Source organism: Oryx dammah, unplaced genomic scaffold (genome assembly GCF_014754425.2).
Source record: "Oryx dammah isolate SB20612 unplaced genomic scaffold, SCBI_Odam_1.1 HiC_scaffold_19, whole genome shotgun sequence".
In the NCBI taxonomy this organism is placed as follows: domain Eukaryota; kingdom Metazoa; phylum Chordata; class Mammalia; order Artiodactyla; family Bovidae; genus Oryx; species Oryx dammah.
In genome coordinates, this window is record NW_024070203.1 from 63092925 (window position 1) to 63120759 (window position 27835).

At 37.9% G+C, this 27835-nt stretch overlaps 1 protein-coding gene across 3 annotated transcripts in view; it reads left to right on the top strand.

The window, feature by feature from the left end:
• Positions 1-27835, top strand: part of LOC120878903 (CUB and sushi domain-containing protein 3-like) — a 1427768-nt gene that overhangs the window by 399865 nt on the left and 1000068 nt on the right. The window lies entirely within an intron of this gene.

A 27835-nucleotide genomic window follows, 5' to 3' on the forward strand; every position in this document is an offset into this window, starting at 1 on the left:
GTTGAGTAAAAGATGGGGTCAAGTACCCAAGTGAATGGAGTAGCTATTTTGCTTGAATTATTACAGTGATTGTTGATCCTAACTATGCATTAGAATTACCTATTGAGCAAGTAAATAAGAATCTTGGGGTTGAGGCTGATTTGTGTGAAAATGTTAGTTGCTCAGTTGTGTCCAACTCTTTGCTATCCCTTCAGAGGACTGTTCTGTTCATGAAATTCTCTGTTCGTGGAATTCTCCAGGCAAGAAAACTGGAGTGGGTTGCCATTCCCTTCTCTAGGGCATCTTCTTGATTCAAGGATCAATTCAAGGTCTCCCGCACTGCAGGCAGATTCTTTACCATCTGAGCCATCAGGGAAGCCCCGGGCTGATTTATAGTTGTTTTAAAGAGCTCTGTACAGATTTCTGATATTCAGTCCATGTTGAAACAGAGGTTTGGAAATTGGTTAGGACTTTGGAAATTTTGAGGGCAATCAGACCCTGAATATTCTTTCTTTTAAAAATGTAATAGCACTGAAGTTTGCCTTCTGAGAGTAATAATAATAATCACAAGGATAAGGACTTGGGAACAGTAATGGAGGTTAAAAATGAAATATGAACAAGGAAAAGGGTTATGTAAAATATTAAAAAATGAGATGGTAGCTACTATCTTAGTACTGAAACCATAGTTTCAAATTGCAAATTTCTAGGCTGATTTCTGGACTTGCTGTATCAAAAACTCAGAGTGACACCCAGGAGTCAACTGTCTTTAGGGACTCCCAAATCATACTAAACTTTGAGAATGATGACTTTGCTAGTCCTGAATATCTGGATCATGTTCAGTTTCTAATTTCCATCTCAGAGAATTCAGGAAGAAGTGGGCCAGGTCTGAACAGTCTTGTGGAGATTTAGGGCACATCTCATGACATATTTTCTGACTTGAAAGGAGAATATCTACTTTTAAGGTTTTCTTCTCTTTTATAACATTTTTAATTAAAATAAAATACAAATAAAGAAAGGTTACAAGTTATAAGTGTACAGCTAGATACATTTTCACAAAATAAACATATCTGTGGTACTAGAACCCAGATCGGGAATAGAATATTACTAGAAATTTCTTGAGTATTCCCTCCTGGTCATTATTTGTCCTTCCTTGAAACTAAGCATCCCTCTGAATTTCTAGCAACATATTATTTTTTGCATGTTTTCAATTATATAAAATGGAATAGTACAGTATGTACTGTTCAGTGTTATTCTTTGTGACTTATCATATTTGCTTCATATAGTAATAGTTTCTTCATTTTCACTGATAGTTCCTTCATTATAGGACTAAACCACCATTCGTATATATGTGATATCTTTGATGAACATTTAGGTTATTTCTGGATTGGATTATTATAAATAATTCATGAACATTTTTATAAATATCTTTCAGTGCATCTGAGAAAATACTTAACAGTAGAAACATTGTCATATGGTATTTAGAGTTTTATTAGATAGCAGCCAATAACTTTTCCAAAGTGACTGTACTAATTTACAGTTATCAGGTGGATACAGAAATTTGGTTTGTTTCATTTTCTTACTGAACTTTTACATTATCAACTTTTGTCATTTTAAACTTTCTAGTGTGTGTGTAGTACAGAGTTATTAGGATTTTAATTTTAATCTTCTTGATGACTATTGAGTACCTTTCTTATATGTCCATTGGCAATTCCTCTGCTTTCAATTATGAGATGCTAATCATAGTGTTTTGTCTATTTTTCTATTAAGTTGTTTGCTTGTTACTTAATGATTTGTAGTTTTTTAATATATATTTTGGGTTAAACCTCATTAATTATGTATATTGGAACTATCTTCCACTTTGTGTCTGGATTCTCTTAGTGAAATCACTTAAAGAATAGAATTCCTAATTTTTATGTAATTCAGTTCAGTTCAGTTGCTCAGTCGTGGCCGACACTTTGCGACCACATGAATCGTAGCCTGCCAGGCCTCCCTGTCCATCACCAACTCCCAGAGTTCACTCAGACTCACGTCCATCGAGTCAGTGATGCCATCCAGCCATCTCATCCTCTGTTGTCCCCTTCTCCTCCTGCCCCCAATCCCTCCCAGCATCAGAGTCTTTTCCAATGAGTCAACTCTTCACATGAAGTGGCCAAAGTACTGGAGTTTCAGCTTTAGCATCATTCCTTCCAAAGAACACCCAAGGCTGATCTCCTTCAGAATGGACTGGTTGGATCTGCTCGCAGTCCAAGGGACTCTCAAGAGTCTTCTCCAACACCACAGTTCAAAAGCAGCAATTCTTCGTTGCTCAGCTTTCTTCACAGTCCAACTCTCACATCCATACATGACCACTGGAAAAACAATAGCCTTTACTAAATGAACCTTTGCTGGCAAAGTAATGTCTCTGCTTTTGAATATGCTATCTACGTTGGTCATAACTTTTCTTCCAAGGAGTAAGTGTCTTTTAATTTCATGGCTGCAGTCACCATCTGCAGTGATTTTGGAGCCCTCAAAAATAAAGTCTGCCACTGTTTCACTGTTTCCCCATCTCTTTCCCGTGAAGTGATGGGACCAGATGCCATGATCTTTGTTTTTTGAATGTTGAGTTTTAAGCCAACTTTTTCACTCTCCACTTTCACTTTCATCCAGAGTCTTTTTAGTTCCTCTTCACTTTCTGCCATAAGGGTGGTATCATCTGCATATCTGAGGTTATTGATATTTCTCCTGGCCATCTTGATTCCAGCTTGTGCTGCTTCCAACCCAGCATTTCTCATGATGTACTCTGCATATAAGTCAAATAAGCAGCCTTGACGTACTCCTTTTCCTATTTGGAATGGGAAAACAGCAGAATGGGAAAGACTAGAGATCACTTCATGAAAATTAGAGATACCAAAGGAACATTTCATGCAAAGATGGGCTTGATAAAGGACACAAATGGTATGGACCTAACAGAAGCAGAAGATATTATGAAGAAGTGGCAAGAATACACAGAAGAACTGTACAAAAAAGATCTTCATGACCAAGATAATCATGAAAGTGTGATCACTCACCTGGAGCCAGACATCCTAAATGTGAAGTCAAGGGAACCTTAGAAAGGATCACTATGAACAAAGCTAGTGGAAGTGATGGCATTCCAGTTGAGCTATTTCAAATCCTGAAAGATGATGCTGTGAAAGTGCTGCACTCAGTATGCCAGCAAATTTGGAAAACTCAGCAGTGGCCACAGGACTGGAAAAGATCAGTTTTCATTCCAATTCCAAAGAAAGACAATGCCAAAGAATGCTCAAACTACCACACAATTGCACTCATCTCACATGCTAGTAAACTAATGCTCAAAATTCTCCAAGCCAGGCTTCAGCAATACGTGAACCGTGAGCTCCCTGATGTTCAAGCTGGTTTTAGAAAAGGCAGAGGAACCAGAGATCAAATTGCCAACAACCACTGGATCATGGAAAAAGCAAGAGAGTTCTTGAAAAATACCTATTTCTGCTTTATTGACTATGTCAAAGCCTTTGACTGTGTGGATCACAATAGACTGTGGAAAATTCTGAAAGAGATGGGAATACCAGACCATCTGACCTGCCTCTTGAGAAAGCTATATGCAGGTCAGGAAGCAACAGTTAGAACTGGACATGGAACAACAGACTGGTTCCAAATAGGAAAAGGAGTACGGACCTTTGTTGGCAAAGTAATTTCTCTGCTTTTCAATATGATATCTAGGTTGGTCATAACTTTTCTTCCAAGGAGTAAGTGTCTTTTAATTTCATGGCTGCAGTCACCATCTGCAGTGATTTTGGATCCCCCAAAAATAAAGTCTGACACTGTTTCCACTGTTTCCCCATCTATTTTTCATGAAGTGATGGGACCAGATGCCGTGATCTTCGTTTTCTGAATGTTGAGCTTTAAGCCACCTTTTTCACTCTCCACTTTCACTTTCATCAAGAATCTTTTTAGTTCCTCTTCACTTTCTGCCATAAGGGTGGTGTCATCTGCATATCTGAGGTTATCGATATTTCTCCTGGCAGTCTTGATTCCAACTTGTGCTCTTTCCAGTCCAGCGTTTCTCATGATGTACTCTGCATAGAAGTTAAATAAGCAGGGTGACAATATACAGCCTTACGTACTCATTTTATGTAGTATAATATGCCTATTTAAGAAAACTTGGACAATCCTAAGGATATTTTACATTGTTTCAGAATCTGAGGGCTTCCCATGTATTGCTAGTGATAAGGAATCTACCTGCCAATGCAGGAGGTGAAAGAGACATGGGTTACATTCCTGGGTGAAGAGATCACCTGGAGTAGGAAATGGCAAACCACTCTAGTATTCTTGCCTGGAAAATCCCTTGGACAGAGGAATGTGACTGATTACAGCCCATGGTGTTGTACAGAATCAGGCATGACTGAGCACACATGCAGAATCTGAATTGTTTCACCTGTTTTATTTAAGTCTGTGGTTCAAATGTGGATATCCAATTGATCGAGCACCATTTAATGAAAAGATGTTCTATTCCCACTGCTCTGCAGTACTGCTTTTGTCACAAATCAAATGTTTAAGTGTGTTTGTGTGTAGGCAGGTGTGTATTTTTCTGAAGTCTTTTTTCTGTTCCATTGGTTGACTGATCTATATTTACTTTTAATCCCTCATTGTTTTGATTAGTGTAGCTTTATAATAATAAGTCTTAATGCTGGTAACTTAAATTTATTTTCCTCTTTAAGATTATTTTAGATATGCTTATTAGCTTTTTGAATTTCTAGGTAAATTTTAAAAATAGTTTGTCAGTTTACATACTTGTATCCACACATGCACACATACACATTCAAAAATTTTGATTGGGATTATACTAAAATTACAGATTAATCTGGGGAGAATTGGCATTTTTAGGTTACTGTTTGAAAACATGGAATGTCTGTTTATTTACATAGATCTAAATTTTCTTTCAAAAATAAATTTAAAACTTCACTCAGGCTTTTCTTGTTTCACTAGTTTCATTCCTAGATATTTGAAATTTTATCCCATTAGAAATTATGTTTATAAAAATCTCAGCTTCTAATTGTTTAGTGCTCATATATTTTTGAATATTGCCCTTATATTCAGTAGTCTTGCTTAATTCACACATTAAATCAATATTTTATTGGATGATTCTCTTGAATACTCCACATATGTAATTCTTCCATCTGCAAATAATGATTTTGTACCTTATTGAAGTAAAATATGGAGAAAAGTTTAAAAATGAGGTAATTCACATACTGAACAGCAATAAACATTTTCCATTTATGCTTGCCTTTTTATTATAAAGCTTTTGACATACAACATACAATTTGTTCTTAAAATTTATTTGGCAAATATTCTCATCCTCCTACTTTGTTTTGACTTTTTGTTCCAATTATCACTTATCCTCTTTTCAAATAGTGATATATAACTTGTGTTTTCTTCTTATGCTACTCCATAGATGGCTTAGAACCTAGAGTTTAATTTGATGATCGCCTTAAATAAGTATATATATTCATTTCATATTTAATTCAATAAATTCATATAAATCTCTACTATATGTCAGTCTTTCTTTAATAATACAGATGTGATGTGAACAAAAATAGATGCATCATCTGTCCATTGCTGAACGTTGAATATTAAAGTCTTCCACTGCTGTTGTGTTCCTGTTGATTTCTCCCTTCATGGCTATTAGTATTTGCCTTCTATATTGAGGTACTCCTATGTTAGGTGCCTGTAAGTTTACAATTGTTATGTCTTCTTGTTTTGATCACTTGATCATTATATAGTGTCCTTTGTCTCTATAACAGTCTTTATTTTATGGTTTATTTTGTATGATATGTCTATTGTAACTTCAGTTTTCTTTTGATTTCCATTTGCATGGAATATCTTTTCCATCCCCTCACTTTCAGTCTATATGTGTCCCTTGGTCTGAAGTGGGTCTCTTGTAGATAGCATATATGTGGTCTTGTTTTAGTATCCATTCAGCCACTCTCTGTCTTTTGGTTGGAGCGTTTAATACATTTATGTTTAAAGTACTTATTGATTATATATTATATTATTGTGACTACTATTTATTAATTATTGATATTAATCACAATTATAATTTATTATCAATATTAATTATTATGACTATATATTATATATATATTATAAAACATACATATATTGATATAGATATATAAGGGAAAACAGGGCTTTTAGATGACACATTAAACCAGATAGACTTAATTGTTATTTAAAATGCGTTACATGCAAAAGCAGCAGAATTCACATTCTTTGTTTGTGCACATGGAACATTCTCCAGGATTGACCACACACTGGCTACAAAGTGATCTTCAGTAAATTTAAGAGAACTGAAGTCATATCAAATGTCTATGCTGTCCATGAATTTATGAGATTAGTAATAAAATACAAAAAAAAGCTGTATAAAACACAAACACATAGAGGCTAAACAATTTGTTACTGAATAGGGTTTCCCTGGTGGCTCAGATGGTAAAGAATCTGGCTGCAGTTTAAGAGCCCTGAGTTTGATCCCTGGGTCGGGAAGATCCCATGGAGAAAGAAATGGCAGCCCACTTCAGTATTCTTGCCTAAAGAATTCCATGGACAGAGGAACTGGTGGGCTACAGTCTGCATGACTTCAGCGACTAACACTTTTACTTTCAACCAGTGGATCATTGAAGAAATCAAAACAGAAATAAAAAACACCTAGAGAATGAAATGAAAATGAAAGCACAATGATTCCAAACCTATGGGATGCAATAAAAGCAATTCTAATGGGAAAGTTAATAGCAATACAGTCTTACATCAGGAAATAAGAAAAATCACAAACAACCTAACCTTACAGCTAAAGCAATAATAGAAGAACAAGTAAAAGCTAAAATTGTTAGAAGGAAAAAAAGTAAAAAAGATTATGGCAGAAATAAATTAAATAGAAATGAAGAAAATATTAGCAAAGATCCATGAAACTAAAAGCTGGTTTTTAGAGAAAATAAACAAAATTGATAAACTTTTAACAATACTCATCAAGAAATAAAGAGAATGAATAAAAAATATGAACAGACCAGTTAGAAGTACTGAAACTGAAACTGTGATTAAAGAATTCCCAACAAACTCACAGCTAACATTGAGCATATTCAATGAACAAAAGTGGCAAGAGTGGACATCCTTGTTTTATTCCTGATTTTAGAGGAAATGCTTTCAGTATTCCAGTATTCTTGCCTGAAGAATCCCCTGGATACAGTCCATGGGGTCGCAAAGAGTTGGACACGACTGAGTAATTAAGCATAGCACATTCATCATTGGGTATGATGTTAGCTGTTGGTTTGTCAGATATGGCCTTTGTTATGTTGAGGTATATTCCCTTCTATTTCCACTTTCTGGAGAGTTTTATCATAAATGGGTGCTGAATTTTGTTAAAAGCTTATTTTGAATCTATTCAGATGATCATATAGTTTTTATTCTTCAGTTTGTTGATGTTATATATCACACTGATTGATTTGAAGATATTGAAAAGTTATTGCATCCCTGGGATGAATCTGTTTTGATCATGATCCTTTTAATGTATCATTGGATTCATATTGCTAGTATTTTGTGTCTATGTTCATCAGTGACGTTGGCCTGTAATTTTCTTTTTTGTATGTTTCTCTGGTTGTGGTATCAAGGTAAATGTGGCCTCATAGAATATGACTGGGAGTTTTCCTTCCTCTGCAATTTTTTATAACAGTTTCAGAAGGATGAGTGTTGGCTCTTCTATAAACCAGTGAAGATGCTCAGTCATATCTGCCTCTTTGTGATCCCATGGACTGTAGCCTACCCGGCTCCTCCATTCATGGAAATTCCCATGCAAGAGTACCGGATGTTGCCATTTCCTCCTCCAGGGGATCTTCTTGACCCAGGGAGTCTGTGCAGACCTTTACTGTCTGAGTCACCAGGGAGAATTTGCCTGTGAAACCATCTAGTCCTCCATTTTCTCTAAGATAAGGAACAAGACAGAAGTGCCCAATCAGACCACTTTTATTCAACATAGTCTTGGAAGTACTAGCAACATCAGTCAGAGAAGAAAAAGAAATGAATGGGATCCAAATTGGAAAAAAAGTTAAACTGCCATTGTTTGCAGATGACATGATACTATACATAGAAAATCCTAAAGACACTACCAGAAGACTACTAGGCCTCACTGATTAATTTTGTAAAATTGCAGGATATAAAATTAATACACAGAAATCTGTTGCATTTCTGTAACCTAACAATGAAACATCAGGAAGAGAAATACAGAAAGCAATCCCATTATCATTGTATCAAAAAGAATAAAATCCCCTTGGAGTAAACCCTACTAAGGAGACAAAAGACCTTTACTGAACTCCCAAAACTATAAGATGCTGTTGAAAGAAATTGAATATGAGACCAGCAGATGAAAAGATATTCCCTTTTTTTGGATTGAAAGAATCAATTTTGTCAAAATGACTATACTACCCAAGGCAATCTACAGATTCAGTGTAATCTGTATCAAATGACCTATGGCATTTTTCACAGAACTAGAACCAAAAAAATCTTAAAATCTGTATGGAAACCAGAAGACCTCAAATAGCGAAACCAGTCTTGAGAAAGAAAAATGGAGCTGGTGGAATCAGGCTCCCTGATTGTGGACTATACTACAAAGGTATAATCATCAAAACAGTGTTGTACTGGCACAAAAATAAAAATATCCTGATCAACAGATCAGGATAGAAAGCCCAGAAATAAACCCACACACCTATGGTCAGTTAATTTACAACAAAGGAGGCAACGCTATACAATGGAGGAAAGAAAGTCTTTTCAGTTAATGGTGCTGGAAAAGCTGGATGGCTGCATGTGAAAACAAAAACAAAAACAAAAACATTCTTTAACACCATACACAAAAAATAAATTCATAATGGATTAAGACCTAAATATGAGACTGGACATTTTTTAATTCTTAGAGGCAAACATAGAACACTCCATGACATAAATCACAGCAATATCTTTTACAATCTGTCTCCCAGACTCGTGGAAATAAAAATGAAAATAAACAAATGGGACCTAATTAAACTCAAAAGCTTTTACACAGCAAAGGAAACCATAAATAAAATGAAAAGAAGACCCACAGAATGGGATAAAATATTTCCAAATGAGGCAGCTGACAAGGGATTAGTCTCCAAAATTTACAAACAGTTCATGTGGCTGAATATCATCAAAAATAAGTAAATAAAAATATGGGCAAAGAGAAAAATGGACAGAGACCTAAATAGACATTTCTCCAAAAATGACATACAGATGACCAAGAGCCACATGAAAAGATTTCAGCATCACTAATTATTAAAGATATACAAATAAAAACTGAGTTATCACCTCACACCAGTAAGAATGGCTATTACCAAAAAAATTGAAAAACAATAAATGCTGGAGAAGGTGTGGAGAAAAGGGAACACTCCTACACTGTTTTTGGAAATTGGTACAGCCACTGTGGAGAATATTATGAAGGTTCCTTAAGAAACTAAAAGTAGGTCTACCATGTTTTTGTTGTTCAGTCACTAAATCATGTCCAACTTTTTGTGAACTCATGGACTGCAGTATGCCAGGCTCCTCTGCCCTCCACTATCTCTAGGAATTTGCTAAAATTCATGTTCGTTGATTTGGTTTTGTTATCTAACCCCTCTCATTCTCTGCTGCCATCTTTTCCTTTTGTCTTCAATCTTTCCCAGCATCAGGCTCTTGTTCAGTGAGTAGGCTATTCGCATCAGGTGGCCAAAGTATTGGAGCTTCAGTTTCATCATCAGCCATTCCAATGAATATTCAGGGTTGATTTCCTTTAGGATTGATTGGTTTGATCTCCTTGCAGTCCAAGGGACTCTCAAGAATCAATGTTCTCAAGCACCACGATCTGAGAACAACAATTCTGTGGTGTTCAGTCCTCTTTATGGTCCAACTCTCATATCTTGCATGACTACTGTAAACACCATAGTTTTGACTATACAGACTTTTGTCAGCAAAGTGATGTCTCTGCTTTTAATATGTTCTGTAGGTTTGTCATGGGTTTTCTTCCAAGGAGAAAGTCGTTTAATTTCATGGCTGCGATCACTGTGTGCAGTGATTTTAGAGTCCAAGAAAATAAAATCTGTCACTGTTACCATTTCTCCCCTATCTATTTGCCATAAAATGATGGGACCAGATGGCATGATCTTAGTTTTTTAATTGTTGAGTTATAAGCCAGCCTTTTCATACTCTTCTTTCACCCTCATCAAGAGGCTCTTTAGTTCCTTTTACTTTCTGCCAGTAGGGTGGTATCTGCATATCTGAGGTTGTTGATATTTATCCCAGCAATCTTGATTCTAGCTTGTGAGTCATCCAGCCCAGCATTTTACATGATATACTCTGCATGTAAGTTAAATAACAGGGTGACAATATACAGCTTTGACATGTGCCTGTCCCAATTTTGAACAAGTCTGCATGTTCCATGTCCAGTTCTAACTGTTACTTCTTATCCTGCATACAGGTCTCTCAGGAGACAGATAAGGTGGTCTGTTATTCCCATCTCTTTAAGAATTTTCCACAGTTTGTTGTGATCCACATAGTCAGAGATTGTTCTGGCCCATACATGTACACACTGCTATATTTAAAATAAATAACCAACAAAGAATAATATAAAAGGCCCAATCCCTGCCTTTTTAGAGCTTACAAATTAGAGGGAGACAGAGGTTTCAAATACTAACCCAGAAAAATGCCTTTTATCAGCTAGTGGCCTTTAAGGTCACTCAAGGCCACAATATCCAGATAAAATAAGAAGGAAAAATGTCAGTAATTTTGTGGGAAGTTTTTATGAGCAAAGCATGCAATGGTAATTCACTTCATTGATATTCTACTAATGAGAATTCAGTTACATGGCTTAACATAGATGTGAAGAGCATTAGAAAGTTTGCCATTCTTGTGAAGCTGTTTCCCAACAATAACCTTACATTTGAAGATGGAACAGGGATTTTAGTGCTTAGCTAGTTATCTCTCCACATCAAGATTATATGATGCATGTGCTTCTTATATCTGGATTTTTAGTTTTTATCAAATTTGGAAATCTTTTTCTCTTCAAATACTTTTCTATGGTTCCTCCCTTCCCCATAACCTTTTTGGAATTTTAGTATAATTTATGCTAAGTGGCTATGACCAGTGCATTTTCTTAGCAAAACTCTATTAGTCTTTGCCCTGCTTCATTCCACATTCCAAGGCCAAATTTGCCTGTTACTCCAGGTGTTTCTTGACTTCCTACTTTTGCATTCCAGTCCCCTATAATGAAAAGGACATCTTTTTTGGGTGTTAGTTCTAAAAGGTCTTATAGGTCTTCATAGAACCATCCAACTTCAGCTTCTTCAGTGTTACTGGTTGGGGCATAGACTTGATAACTGTGATATTGAATGGTTTGCCTTGGAAACGAACAGAGATCATTCTGTCGTTTTTGAGATTGCATCCAAGCACTGCATTTCAGACTCTTTTGTTGACCATGATGGCTACTCCATTTCTTCTGAGGGATTCCTTCCTGCAGTAGCAAATATAATGGTCATCTGAGTTAAATTCACCCATTCCAGTCCATTTTAGTTCGCTGATTCCTAGAATGTCGACATTCACTCTTGCCATCTCTTGTTTGACCACTTCCAATTTGCCTTGAATCATGGACCTGACATTCCAGGTTCCTATGCAATATTGCTCTTTACAGCATCGGATCTTGCTTCTATCACCAGTCACATCCACAGCTGGGTATTGTTTTTGCTTTGGCTCCATCCCTTCATTCTTTCTGGAGTTATTTCTCCACTGATCTCCAGTAGCGTGTTGGGCACCTACTGACCTGGGGAGTTCCTCTTTCAGTATCTTATCATTTTGCCTTTTTATACTGTTCACGGGGCTTCCCTCATAGCTCCGTTGGTAAAGAATCTGCCTGCAGTGCAGGAGACCTGGGTTCGATCCCTGGGTTGGGAAGATCCTCTGGAGAAGGAGATGGCAATCTACTCTAGTACTCTTGCCTGGAAAATCCCATGGACAGAGGAGCGTGGTGGGCTACAGTCCATGGGGCCGCAAGAGTTGGACACGACTTAGTGACTAAACCATGGGATTCTCAAGGTAGGAATACTGAAGTGTTTTGCCATTCCCTTCTCCAGTGGACCACATTCTGTCAGACCTCTCTACCATGACCCGCCCATCTAGGGTTGCCCCACGGGCATGGCTTAGTTTCATTGAGTTAGACAAGGCTGTGGTCCTAGTATGATTAGATTGACTAGTTTTCTGTGAGTATGGTTTCTGTGTGCCTGCCCTCTGATGCCCTCTTGCAACACCTACCATCTTACTTGGGTTTCTCTTACCTTGGGCATGGGGTATCTCTTCATGGCTGCTCCAGCAAAGCACAGCCACTGCTCCTTACCTTGGATAAAGGGTATCTGCTCACTGCCGCCCTTCCTGACCTTCAGTGTGGGATAGCTCCCCTAAGCCCTCCTGCGCCTGTGCGGCCAGCACTCCTTGGATATGGGGTTGCTCCTCCTGGCTGCCGTCCCTGGCTTCAGGCATGGGGTGGTCCTCTCGGCTGCCACCCATGGCTTCGGACATGGGGTGGCTCCTCTCGGCCACTGCCCCTGGCCTCCGACATGGGGTGGCTTCTCCTGGCTGCCAACCCTGACCTCAGACGCGGGGTAGCTCCTCTTGGGCATTCCGGCGCCGTCGCAGCCTGGCTCTCTCAGCCACTGCCCCTGACCTTGGACCTGGGGTAACTCCTCTTGGCCACCACCCTTTGGGCATGGGGACCTCCTGGCTTCTGCCCTTGACCTCGCACCTAGGTCAAATCCCTTATGATTATACAGTGGAAGTGAGAAAGGGATTTAAGGGCCCAGATCTGATAGATAGAGTGCCTAATAAACTATGGAATGAGGTTCGTGACATTCTACAGGAGACAGGGATCAAGACCATCCCCATGGAAAAGAAATGAAAGAAAGCAAAATGGCTGTCTGGGAAGGTCTTATTAATAGCTGTGAAAAGAAGAGAGGCTAAAAGCAAAGGAGAAAAGGAAAGATATAAGCATCTGAATGCAGAATTCCAAAGAATAGCAAGAAGAGATAAGAAAGACTTCTTCAGTGATCAATACAAAGAAATAGAGGAAAAGAACAGAATAGGAGAGGTAGAGATCTCTTCAAGAAAATTAGAGATACCAAGGGAACATTTCATGCACAGATGGGCTCAATGAAGGACAGAAATGGTATGGACCTAACAGAAGCAGAAGATATTAAGAAGAGGTGGCAAGAATACACAGAAGAACTGTACAAAAAAGATCTTCACGACCCAGATAATCATGATGGTGTGATCACTCACCTAGAGCCAGACGTCCTGGAATGTGAAGTCAAGTGGGCCTTAGGAAGCATCACTACGAACACAGCTAGTGGAGGTGATGGAATTCCAGTGGAGCTATTTCAAATCCTGAAAGATGATGCTGCGAAAGTGCTGCACTCAGTTTTCCAGCAAATTTGGAAAACTCAGCAGTGGCCACAGGACTGGAAAAGGTCAGTTTTCATTCCAATCCCAAAGAAAGGCAATGCCAAATAATGCTCAAACTTCTGCACAGTTGCACTCATCTCACATGCTAGTAAAGTAATGCTCAAAATTCTCCAAGCCAGGCTTCAGCAATATGTGAACCGTGAACTTCCAGATGTTCAAGCTGGTTTTAGAAAAGGCAGAGGAACCAGAGATCAAATTGCCAATAGCCACTGGATCATCGAAAAAGCAAGAGAGTTCCAGAAAAATACCTATTTCTGCTTTATTGACTATGCCAAAACCTTTGACTGTGTGGATCACAATAAACTGTGGAGAATTTTGAAAGAGATGGGAATACCAGACCACCTAACCTGCCTCTTGAGAAATCTGTATGCAGATCAGGAAGCAACAGTTCGAACTGAACATGGAACAACAGACTGGTTCCAAATAGGAAAAGGAGTATGTCAAGGCTGTATATTGTCACCCTGCTTATTTAACTTATATGCAGACTACATCATGAGAAACGCTGGACTGGAAGAAACACAAGCTGGAATCAAGATTGCCGGAAGAAATATCAATAACTTCAGATATGCAGATGACACCACCCTTATGGCAGAAAGTGAAGGGGAACTAAAAAGCCTCTTGATGAAAGTGAAAGAGGAGAGTGAAAAAGGTGGTTTAAAGCTCAACATTCAGAAAATGAAGATCATGGCATCTGGTCCCATCACTTCATGGGAAATAGATGAGGAAACAGTGGAAACAGTGTCAGACTTTATTTTTGGGGCTCCAAAATCACTGCAGATGGTGACTGCAACCATGAAATTAAAAGACGCTTACTTCTTGAAAGAAAAGTTATGACCAACCTAAATAGCATATTCAAAAGCAGAGACATTACTTTGCCAACTAAGGTCCATCTAGTCAAGGCTATGGTTCTTCCTGTGGTCTTGTATGGTTGTGAGAGTTGGACTGTGAAGAAGGCTGAGTTCTGAAGAATTGATGCTTTTGAACTGTGGTGTTGGAGAAGACTCTTGAGAGTCTCTTGGACTGCAAGGAGATCCAACCAGTCCATTCTGAAGGAGATCATCCTGGGATTTCTTTGGAAGGAATGATGCTAAAGCTGAAACTCCAGTACTTTGGCCACCTCATGTGAAGAATTGACTCATTGGAAAAGACTTTGATGCTGGGAGGGATTGGTGGCAGGAGGATAAGGGGACAACAGAGGATGCGATGGCTGGATGGTATCACTGACTCGATGGACGTGAGTTTGAGTGGACTCCAGGAGTTGGTGGTGGACAGGGAGGCCTGGCGTGCTGCGATTTATGGGGTCGCAAAGAGTCAGACACGACTGAGCGACTGAACTGAACTGAACTGAACTGATGCTAAGCGGCTTCGTATTTTCCTCCTCCTGCTGCTGCATATTTTCCTACAGGAGAAAAAATATTTTTTAACTTCTTCTATTTTCTTTGCTTCATTTTGAATAGTTTCTATTGATCTATGTTCAAGTTTTATATGTTTTATTCTGTAGTATCAAATCTGCTCTAAGGCCCATTGAGCAATTATTTTATTCCTAATAATGTATTTTGATCTTAGTTTCATTTGGTTTTAATTTATATCTTCTCTTCCTTTTCTCATGATATTCACTGTGTTTACTTTTTCTGTAGATGGCTATATAGTAAAGTTTTTAGACTTTCCATAGCATATGTGATCTCCATCATATATTTATTTTTAATTCTAGTCTATTTTTCATCTGTTTTTATAATCCTTTAAAATTATGAAAATCTTTCTTAGCTCTCTGGTGATACCTAAACCAGGCACATGCTAGATATAGTAAAATACAGTTGAAATATCTGTTATATAGTTTTTGTCTGCTAATTCCATCATCTCCACATTTTTTCTCTGTTTCTATTAACTGTTATTTCTCTGGATAATTGGTCATAATTTTCTGCTTCTTGAGATGTCTAATCATTTTTTACTGGGTGTTTAACTTTGTGAATTTTAAATTAGTGTCTGGATTTAGTTATCTTCTTTTAAGAAATGTTGGGCATTCATCTGGCATGTAGTGAATATACATTTAGTTCACTTTATGTTATTCAAGGTTTAAATTTGTTAGGGCAGTTCTAGAGTAATCTCCAGGGATAGTTTAACTCCTCTACTGAAAGTGTATCCCTTCTAAATTTTCTGCTAAGTATACTGGTTTCACTGCAGATGGTGCAGCCATGAAATTAAAAAATGCTTAATCCTTGGAAGGAAAGTTATGACCAACCTAGATAGCATATTGAAAAGCAGAGACATTACTTTGCCAACAAAGGTCCGTCTAGTCAAGGCTACGGTTTTTCCTGTGGTCATGTATGCATGTGAGAGTTGGACTGTGAAGAAACTGAGCGCAGAAGAATTGATGCTTTTGAACTGTGGTGTTGGAGAAGACTCTTGAGAGTCCCTTGGACTGTGAGGAGATCCAACCAGTCCATTCTAAAGGAAATCAATCCTGGGTGTTTATTGTAAAGACTGATACTAAAGCTGAATCTCCAATACTTTGGCCACCTCATGCGAAGAGTTGACTCATTGGAAAAGACTCTGATGCTGGGAGGTATTGGGGGCAGGAGGAGAAGGGGACGACAGAGGATGAGATGGCTGGATGGCATCACTGACTTGATGGACATGAGTTTGGGTAAACTCTGGGAGTTGGTGATGGACAGGGAGGCCTGACATGCTGCGGTTCATTGGGGTTGCAAAGAGTCGAACATGACTGAGCGACTGAACTGAACTGATTCTGGTTATTTAAAGAGGACTCGTCATTCTTGCCAAAGGAAATTGAAAAATATCCAGCTATGCCTCTCTCTCTTGGAACCTTTCAGGCCGCAGATCCCTGGACTCTCTTTGCCTAACACCATGGAATTTTATCCTTTGCATGTATTTGTTAGTATTTAGCACCTATCCAGGGACAGCTATGAAGATTTTGTAAATTCTTTTCCTGCAGAGTTCCCTTTTCTCTGGAATTCTGTCTTTCAGCTTACAGGCACTTCATACTTCCTGCACAATGTCTACTCATTCTAGGGAGATCATGATGTTCTATTTATAATCCACTCCCTGGTTTATGGTTGTGTAATTGCTTCTAGACAAAATCCAGGCAATTATGAGAGCCTCCCGCTTTGTTCCTCTCCATTTTGGGATCACAGTTCTGTATGGCCCTGTCCCAGTATTTGAATACAGATATATTTTGCTCAGTTTTTTAAATTTTTTGAAAAAACAAATGAAAACCTGCTCCCTGTTTTTTCTATCATGGCTCTTTCTTGATTTTAAGATTTTAATTTTTTTCTCCAGAACTTTAGATAATTATCATTGAATGAATTATTGTGTTTTTTTTTAATTTGGAAATTCTGAGAAGTATTGAGTTAAAAAAGTATTTATTAATTACTTTCCTCAGTGCATTAACTTACGTTGTCATTTCTAAACATGTCTCTTCAGTGAAAGTCATTCCATCATGTGCGATTCTTTGCAACCCCATGGACAGTAGCCTGCCAGGCTCCTCTGTCCATGGACTTCTTCAGAGTAGAATATTAGAAGAGGTAGCCATTCCCTTCCCCAGGGGATCTTTCCAACCCAGGAGTTGAACGAGGTCTCCTTCATTGCAGGTGGATTCTCTGCTGTTTGAACCACCAAGCATGTTTCTTAAGGAAAGTAAATAAAACTGAGGTGGGATGTTTACTTGAAAGCATTTTTGAGTTCAGTTCAGTTCAGTCTCTCAGTCGTGTCCGTCTCTTTGTGACCGCATGCACTGCAGCACACCAGGCCTCCCTGTTCATCACCAACTCCTGGAGTTCCCCCAAACCCATGTCCATTGAGTCAGTGATGCCATCCAACCATCTTTGAATATTCAGAACCAAATCTTCAGTGCTGAGATGTCATATTTAGTTCATTTCCATGATGTGGTCATCTAAATAAAAATGATGAATATTTGTCTTCAAGTTGTTATAAATCAGTTTCTCAGGTGAATTTAATTTCATCTGTTTTAGAAAGAACCAGAAGTAGCTTAAGTGAGAGAGAAAAATTGAAAAAATCTTTAGTTTTCCTTCATAATGATCAACAATTTTATTTTCTTTAAAACTTGGAAGATTATTTGTTGTATCTTGACAAGTGTTATAACTACCCTGTTCCTCAATTTTCTTCCCTTGAAAAGTGAAAATGAAAATGTTCGTGACCCAGTCATATCCAACTCTGCAACCCCATGAACTGTAGCCCACCAGGCTCCCCTGTCTCTAGAATTCTGCAGCTTAATCAAGAATCCTGGAGTGAGTAGCCATTCATTCCTCCAGGGGTCTTCCTTACCCAGGGATCTACATTGGTCTCTACACTGGTCTCAAAGAATTGCAGGCAGATTCTGTACCATTGGGGCCACTATGAGAAAAGAGTTTCTTCTTACAAAGATGTGTAACACTGAACTATTAAATATAAAGAAAGTTGCTATATATGTGGACCTGCTGCTCTGTATATGTAATAGATAATTAATGAATTTAATATTAAATAGTTTGTCTAATTAGCAGATAGATAGCAGTGATGCCTGTCTTGGGAAGGAAAATAAAACCTCATATAAATGACAGTTTTACTTCAGTGCTGATGGAATGTTGAAATTTAGAAAGGGAGATTTGCAGAATTTCCCAATGTAACATCTGAGATTGGATTGAATGCTTAGCAATATCTGGAACTGACCAAGTGTACTCCTCTTCTACAATGTACAATTCATTTCTTTTTTTGAAAGAAATAAGCCTATTTCCTGTCACTACTCCCTCCCACAATCCCTAAGCTCTTTAAAAAGAAACTTAATCCAGGACAGAGAACAGTATGAGATCAATATCTGAAAAAATGTATTACAGTCAACTTGTAGGTTTTTTTTGAAACTTTTTTTTAAGCTGTCATGTTTGTGGTGTACTAAATATGCCATCAACTTTGGAAAACTCAGCAGTGGCCACAGGACTGGAAAAGGTCAGTTTTCATTCCAATCCCAAAGAAAGGCAATGACAAAGAATGCTCAAACTACTGTACAATTGCACTCATCTCACACCCTAGTAAAGTGATGCTCAAAATTCTCCAAGTCAGGATGCAGCAATATGTGAACTGTGAACCTCCAGATGTTCAAGCTGGTTTTAGAAAAGGCAGAGGAACCAGAGATCAAATTGCCAACATCCTCTGGATCATCGAAAAAGCAAGAGAGTTCCAGAAAAACTTCTATTTCTGCTTTATTGACTAAGCCAAAGCCTTTGACTGGGTGAATCACAATAAACTGAAAAATTCTGAGAGAGATGGGAATACTAGACCACCTGACCTGCCTCTTGAGAAACCTGTATGCAGATCAGGAAGCAACAGTTGGAACTGGACGTGGAACAACAGATTGGTTCCAAATAGGGAAAGGAGTATGTCAAGGCTGTATATTGTCACCCTGCTTATGTAACTTATGTGCTGAGTACATCATGAGAAATGCTGGCTGGAGGAAGCACAAGCTGGAATCAAGGTTGCCAGGAGAAATATCAATAACCTCAGATATGCAGATGATACCATCTTTATGGCAGAAAGTGAAGAAGAACTAAAGAGCCTCTTGATGAAAGTGAAAGAGGAGAGTGAAAAAGTTGGCTTAAAGCTCAACATTTAGAAAATGAAGATCATGGCATCCGGTCCCATCACTTCATGGGAAATAGATGGGGAAACAGTGGAAACAGTGTCAGACTTTAGTTTTTTGGGCTCCAGAATCACTGAAGATTGTGACTGCAGCCATGAAATAAAAAGGCGTTTACTCCTTGGAAGGAAGGTTATGACCAACCTAGACAGAATATTAAAAAGCAGAGACATTACTTTGTCAACAAAGATCCGTCTGGTCAAGACTATGGTTTTTCCAGTGGTCATGTATGGGTGTGAGAGTTGTACTATAAAGAAAGCTGAGTGTTGAAGAATTGATAACTTTTGACCTGTGGTGTTGGAGAAGACTCTTGAGAGTCCCTTGGCCTGCAAGGAGATCCAACCAGTCCATCCTAAAGGAGATCAGTCCTGGGTGTTCCTTGGAAGGGCTGATCTTGAGGCTGAAACTCCAATAATTTGGCCACCTCATGTGATGAGCTGACTCATTTGAAAAGACCCTGATGCTGGGAAAAATTGAGAGCAGGAGGAGAAGGGTACGACAGATGAAATGATTAGATGGCATCACTGACTCAATGGACATGGGTTTGGGTGGACTCCAGGAGTTGGTGATGGACAGGGTGGCCTGGTGTGCTGCGGTTCATGGGGTCGCAAAGAGTCGCGCAGGACTTAGCGACTGAACTGACTGACATTTTTGTGGAAGTTCCAGCTTATAATACTTCAAATTAGCATGATCTCATACTCAAAATCAGAGCAAGTTCAGTTATTTTTAGTATCTAAATAAGTGTCACATAAATTAAATGTAAATAAAATTTAATTTTAAGAAAAATAAATTTCTGCAAATTATTAAGCTTTTTTTCTTCTTAAATGCCAATAATTTTTATTTGATTTTGTGACTTTTCCCCCTGATTTACAGGGAAGAGATCAAAGAATATTGTTTCTATAAATTCATTTATTTTTAAGTGTAGAAACAGCATTTGATGGTAGATACACAATATTATAAACAATTAAAATTAAGTTTAATAGCATTTTAAATTTAATAGCTATATTTTTATCAGTATATTTGTGTACATTAAGAATTTAGACAGAGTTGTTAGTATTTCATGCAGGTAATTGGAATAAGTTTCCAGTCAAATAATTAATTAAAAAAAATCATGTTCTTAAATGACTACATTGCCCTCATTGATTCTGTTAGCTGAGTTGGTTGTTTCCTTCATGTTTTACAACAGTGTGAGTGACTCTGCAAACTTAACATGCCACTAACATCATTCAGCCTATGTATTGCATTCAAAAAAAAAAATCACATTTTATGTCTTAACAACCTAAGCCATTTTTAGAACAAGAGTAGAGAAACCATCAACCTTTTTTATATTTCTAGTATGTTAAATAACTACATTTTGAAGCCATCGCTACTTCTAGTTAACCTCAACTGAAGTCTAAGATATATAATCACATTGCTTTACTCTTTATTGAAAAATATTGTTCTTAAAAATGGATCTAAGAGAATTATTCTGATTTATTTTGCAATTATGCTGTTTATCCCAAAGTACCTACAAAGACCAAACTAATATTTTGAAGATACTGAGACAAAAATATTCTAAACTACTGAATAAATGAGAGATGGTTTATCTTTGGAAATAATAGCATGAGAAACATTGACTGGATTCTTGATTCAGTCCCCTAATCTATATCTTCCATTATTTCCTTTCTCTCTCATCTTTATAGAGCAGAAAGAATATTTTTAAGACTCAAAACCAATCATGTCATCTCTTTGCTGAAAACCCATTAATAACTTTTCCATTGCTCTGAATGCATCCCATAGTCTTGTCAAAAGGGTCCTGCAAGGTCTTGGCAGTTGCATACAAATTTTTTTTTTTAGCTTGGGGAATTTTGGAGAATGCTCATTTCCTCTGGTGAAAAAACAAGTGTATATACTCAAAACAATGTTCATTTCCTCATATAGTTAATACTTCACTATTCACCCTTCAGGTTTCTAGTCCATCATCAGTTCCTACTTCAAAGCCACAAAAATACATTGTTGATACTAAATACTCATTCTTCAAGGTACCTGACAGAAATGTAATTTTATATGTTTTTTTGTTACTTATTTAGTGCCTTAATCTCTGATATATACAGAATTATCAGTTAGGCAGGTATCATGCTGACTTAAATAACCACTGTAGCATGAAAGACTAACAGTTTCTCCTGATATTTTAGTATATCTCAAAGAACATTTTTTGAATAGATGACCAAATGAATTAACTTTAAAATTCAAAGAAAGTTTATACAAATAACCAGTATCACCCCAGGTGTATCTTGAGTATGTTCTATTGAAATGTTCTATGTTCTGTGGTTCTATTGAATAACTTCTATGAGCCCTGCCCTTTCTGTGACATAAGAGACAGAAAATACTACAGACAACACTAATAAAATGAGCAAGGCTGGTGACCAAGACAGACTGATGCTGAAAGAATAAAGGTTCTGTCATTGCCATGATATGTATCAAGGCACTTTGCCCAGAGACCAGGCAATATTATTTAGCAGAGAGAGCACAGCACTATATATAAAAGTCTCATAGTTTGTTTGAATTCTGCATTTTACTTGTTTTAACTCTGATACAAAATGAAGTTTTTATTTAAGCAATACATTCTACTGTAAGATAAAACTGTATTTGTTTTTATAAATATAGTAAATCCAGGTGAATCACAATACAAATGTTCTGGCATTCAAATAGGTCACCTAGCCAAAATGTTGCATATCTAACGTGCTAAAAGCAAACTTATTTCACAATTTTGTCAATTACTGATTCTATGATAGTCTCTGTAGTAATAAAGAGATCAAACAAGTGTACTGAACTAAGAACTTGATACAGGAATTGGCAAGAGCATTGATCTGAATGCTGGAAGACCTCAGTTCCCATGCTTGTTTTCATGCAGGTCAATTATACTTTTGGGTTCAAGTTCTTTTTCTATAAAGAACTGGGGTGAACTATTCTATGAATTACTCTGCATTTCACGTGGCAAGAATTTGGGGTGATGTCTGTCTTCTATGTGCCTAGATTAATTCTTAAAGGAGACCATGCAGACAAATGGATTTGCTTGCTCTGGATCTTGGGGGACACAGTGTATTATTATTAAGACTTTAGCTGAAATATTTAAATATCTGTTGCAAACCAATAAGTCTACATTTGGGAAGAAATTGCATTTCCACAGAAGATAAGTAAATGGGACATGTTTCCTTGACCATATGCAAGACTTTTGTGAGGGAGTTATGGCCTGGAATTATCTTAGATCCTACCCAAGAGGTCTACCCATAAGGATAAATAAATATAGTTGGAAAGGGAGTACAAGCATACCATTCTATACACATGGTGTTCTCAGGTTGGTTATTTCTCTTTCTCGGTTCTCTCATTGCGATAAAAATTTGGAACATCTTCTGGAACATCTTCAGACTAAAGGGTTTAAAACAACAGACAAGTTACAGCTCAGTTACAGCTCAAGCAGATATACCATTATTAAACAGACACTCCCAAGACATGAGAACAGACCGACCTCAAAAGAGTCATTCTTGCCACTATTCCCTCTTAGCTTCCCCCCTTTTATATTTCCTGTCTCCTCCGTTTGGTTGTGTCCTCTGCAATATAATCAGATGTATATATGTATAGAATATTTATGAACACTTAATTGCCTCTTCGCTGCCTGCCGTTAAGCGGAAGATCCCATGGTTAGTTTGTTTCTACTGTGTGCCTAGGGTTGATGTGCAGGAGTTGGAAAAGTCTCGGAGGTTATCTTGTAGTATATCTATTAGCTCCTCTGGGTGTGTCTGGCATGAGGTTTAGAGAATAGCTTGCATCCTTTTTAGCTAGACCACCTTTGGTTGCTCATGCCTAATTTCCTACCTAACAGTAGGGTGGAGAAAATAAGCAGCTAGCCAGAGAAACAATTCACCCACAACAAGGGAACTGTTTTGGGTACTTCTGAGGGTCCCTTGAAAAGATTTACAATCAAAATGAATCATCTTTCTTTAATCATCTGCCAAAGCCCTTGGAAACCAGTACCAAATCAGTGTGAGGCAAATAATATTCATGTGCCCTGATCACTTTTACTTCCAAATCTAGGAAGAATCATAGGGAACTCAGTGAGTAGGGATAGATGAAAAGAAATTCTAGAGGGGGCAATGGGAAAGAAAAGCCGATTTCACTCCCTCACCTCTGCCCCATCTGCCACAAGCCTTAGCTAAGGGAAACAAAGAATCTTTACCCAAATGATCAACTTTTTGTGTGTGATTAACTAGGACCTTTTTAAAATACAGTTCATGAGGTTCTTATGGCATGTATAATGCAGTGGTTTGCCATTCCCTTCTCCAGTGTATTGGATCATATTTTGTTAGAACTCTCCACTATGACTCGTCCATCTTGGGTAGTCCTACATGGCAGGGCTCATAGCTTCATTGCATTACACAGGCCCATTCATCATGGCAAGAAAAACATCTATCTTTGTTGCAAGACTACACCAAAGCCTTTGACTGTGTAGATCATTAAACTGCAGAAAGCTCTTAAAAAGATTGGAATATCAGACCATCATACCTGTCTCCTGAGAAACCTGTACATATGTTAGGAAGCAACAGTTAGAACCCTGTATGGGACAACTGATTGGTGCAAGATAGAGAAAGGAGTATGACAAGGCTGTCTGCTGTCACCCTGTTTGTTTAACCTATATGCTGAACACATCATAAGAAATGCTGGGCTGGATGAGTTACAAAATGGAATCAAGATAGGCGGAGGAAGCACCAACAACCTCAGATATGTGGATGATATCACTCTAAGATGGCAGAAAACAAAGAGGGGCTAAAGAGCCTTTTGATGAGGGTGAAGGATGAGAGTGAAAGAACCAGCTTAAAACTAAATATTAAGAAAACTAAGATCATGGCATCCAGCCCCATTACTTCATGGCAAATAAAAGGGGGAAGGGTAGAAGTAGAGACAGATTTCCTCTTCTTGAGCTCTAAAATCACTGCAGATGGTGACGGTAGTCATGAAATCAGAAGATGATTGCTTCTGAAAGGAAAGCTATGACAAACCTAGACAGTATGTTGAAAAGCAAAGATATTACTCTGCCGATAGAGGTTCATGTAGTCAAGGCTATGGTCTTCCCTGTGGTCATGTACGGTTGTGAGAGCCAGCCCATAAAAAAGACAGAACAGAAAAAATGCTTTTGAACTGTGGTGCTAGAGAAGACTTCTGAAAGTCCCTTGGATGGCAAGATGATCAAACCAGTCAATCTTTAGGGAAATCAAACCTGAATACTTGTTGGAAGGACTGATGCTGAAGTTTCAGTATTTTGGCCATCTGCTACTAACAGCCAACTCATTGGACAAGTCCCTAATACTATGAAAAATTGAGGGCACAAGGATAAGAGGGCATCAGAGGATGAGTTGGCTGGATGACATCACTGATGCAATGAACATGAACTTGGGCAGACTTTGGGAGATGGTGAGGGACAGGGAGGCCTGGTGCACTGCAATCCATGGGGTCAGAAAGAGTTGGCCATGATTGGGTGACTGAATGACAACATCCAGGACTAGACACACTAATAGATAAATTTATATTCTTGAATTAAAAACTGGAGTATTTTTTTCTTATTCTGACTATGAACTGAAATGTTTCTCCCTGAGATTTTATCTAGACAGGAAATAAAGAGCTCACAGAACTTGTTTGAGTATGTTATATACCAGTTACACTACAAATATATGATAGTGTAACATTTCATTTCTGAAGCAATACTCAACTTTGGTGTTACTACTGAGAAGACAAAGAGTAGAAATAATTTGTGGTTCTTGATTGAAAGCTGTAGGACATTTTCACCAGAGGTTAAAGTTAACGTATTGAGGGAAGACATTGTGTGTTCTGGCAAGAAAATTATAGTAATATATCTCATAGTCTATACTGGACCAGTAGTTCATTCTAATTACTCTTCAAACATAAAAAAAATAGAGAGGGCATCATGAAAATAAATACCATACTTACTGTAGTGTATGATAAAAATTAAGTTATCTTTTAAGAGCAATATATTTATGCTTTTAACTTTTGAATTATGGAGCTAGGTGGATAAAGAGTGGGGCAGAATGAAGCTAATGTTGTTTAATGCATACAATTTAATAAGAAAATTGTTCTTAGTACCAAAGCATATTGCCATTCTGTCCCCATTGTGGAGTAAAATAGAATGCTGTATATCTCTGTTTATTAACCCTATAGAGTGTTAGCTATTTCATCAAACAATAATTCGTCATTATAGAGCTAGATATTTCCCCAGACATTTAATTTGAATTGAAGGAATTCCCTGAATGGCTCAAGACAACAGCATAAGTCTTGAGTAATTTTATTGTACAAATAGACCTGTAACATATTGACTGGCCTAAACCATGTGGATAAGACAAATTTTATAGCTTCAATTTCTTTATTCAATGAGCTTTATCTTATGTTTTAGCATTAAGCATTGGTGGTCATATAATTTCTCTGTTAACATACTCCATTGGCTAAAAATAGACTCATGGAGAATCTATGGCCCTTATTGGAAAATGAGAACTGCAGGTCCAAATGTCTAAACATGACATTAGTACAAACATTCCAAATTGAAGAAAAGTATGATATAAAATAGAAGGTTCTGAGCCACCTACAATATGATAAGTTGATATGTCTATTCAACCAGTCACTGATGTCAGTTCAGTTCAGTTCAGTTCAGTCGCTCAGTCGTGTCCGACTCATTGCGACCCCATGAATCAGCATGCCAGGCCTCCCTATCCATCACCATCTCCTGGAGTTCACTCAGACTCATGTCCATCGAGTCGGTGATGCCATCCAGCCATCTCATCCTCTGTCGTCCCCTCTTCTTCCTGCCCCCAATCCCTCCCAGTATCCGAGTCTTTTCCAATGATTCAACTCTTTGCATGAGTTGGCCAAAGTACTGGAGTTTCAGCTTTAGCATCATTCCTTCCAAAGAACACCCAGGGCTGATCTCCTTTAGAATGGACTGGTTGGATCTCCTTGCAGTCCAAGGGACTCTCAAGAGTCTTCTTCAACACCACAGTTCAAAAGCATCAATTCTTCGGCACTCAGCTTTCTTCACAGTTCAACTCTAGTATCCATACATGACCACTGGAAAAACCATAGCTTTGACTAAATGGACCTTTGTTGGCTAAGTAATGTCTCTACTTTTCAATATGCTATCTAAGTTGGTCATAACTTTTCTTCCAAAGAATAAGCGTATTTTAATTTCATGGCTGCAGTTACCATCTGCAGTGATTTCGGAGCCCAAAAAGATAAAGTCTGACACTGTTTCCACTGTTTCCCCATCTATTTCCCATGAAGTGATGGGACCAAGTGCCATGATCTTCGTTTTCTGAATGTTGAGCTTTTAGCCAACTTTTTCTCTCTCCTCTTTCACTTTGATCAAGAGGCTTTTAGTTCCTCTTCACTTTCTGCCATAAGGATGGTGTTATCTGCATATCTGAGGTTATTGGTATTTCTCTTGGCAATCTTGATTCCAGCTTGTGCTTCTTTCAGCCCAGCATTTCTCATGATGTACTTTGCATATAAGTTAAATAAGCAGAGTAACAATATACAGCCTTGATGTACTCCTTTCCCTATTTGGAACCAGTCTGTTGTTCCATGTCCAGTCTAATTGTTGCTTTCTGATCTGCCTACAGGTTTCTCAAGAGGCAGGTCAGGTGGTCTGGCATTCCCATCTCTTTCAGAATTTTCCACAGTCTATTGTGATCCACACAGTCAAAGGCTTTGGCATACTCAATAAAGCAGAAATAGATGTTTTCTGGAACTCTCTTGCTTTTTCCATGATCCAGTGGATGTTGGCAATTTGACCTCTGGTTCCTCTGCCTTTTCTAAAACCAGCTTGAACATCTGGAATTTCACGATTCACGTATTGCTGAAGCCTGGCTTGGAGAATTTTGAGCATTACTTTACTAGCGTGTGAGATGAGTGCAATTGTGCGGTAGTTTGAGCATTCTTTGGCATTGCCTTTCTTTGGGATTGGAATGAAAACTGACCTTTTCCAGTCCTATGGCCACTGCTGAGTTTCCCAAATTTGCTGGCATATTGAGTGTAGCACTTTCATAGCATCATCTTTCAGGATTTGAAATAGCTCAACTGGAATTCCATCACCTCTACTAGCTTTGTTAGTAGTGATGCTTTCTAAGGCCCACTTGACTTCACATTCCAGGATGTCTGGCTCTAGGTGAGTGATCACACCATCATGATTATCTGGGTCGTGAAGATCTTTTTTGTACAGTTCTTCTGTGTATTCTTGCCACCTCTTCTTAATATCTTCTGCTTCTATTAGGTCCATACCATTTCTGTCCTTTATCGAGCCCATTTTTGCATGAAATATTCCCTTGGTATCTCTAATTTTCTTGAAGAGATCTCTAGTCTTTCTCATTCTGTTGTTTTCCTCTATTTCTTTGCACTGATCACTGAGGAAGGCTTTCTTATCTACTATGTATACATGTATCATATGAATATGTAGCAAAATATGCTTACATTGCTTCATAGTCATAGGGAATATGTTACTGAAGATGTGTTGCTGAGTATATTATTGTAGTTGCTATATTATTTCTTTCTAATTAAAGTGTCCTAGATATGTGATGTATTTTATTTAAATTACATTTCTACAATCATTTTCAATAACTTTTGAATGTCAATGACAAAAAT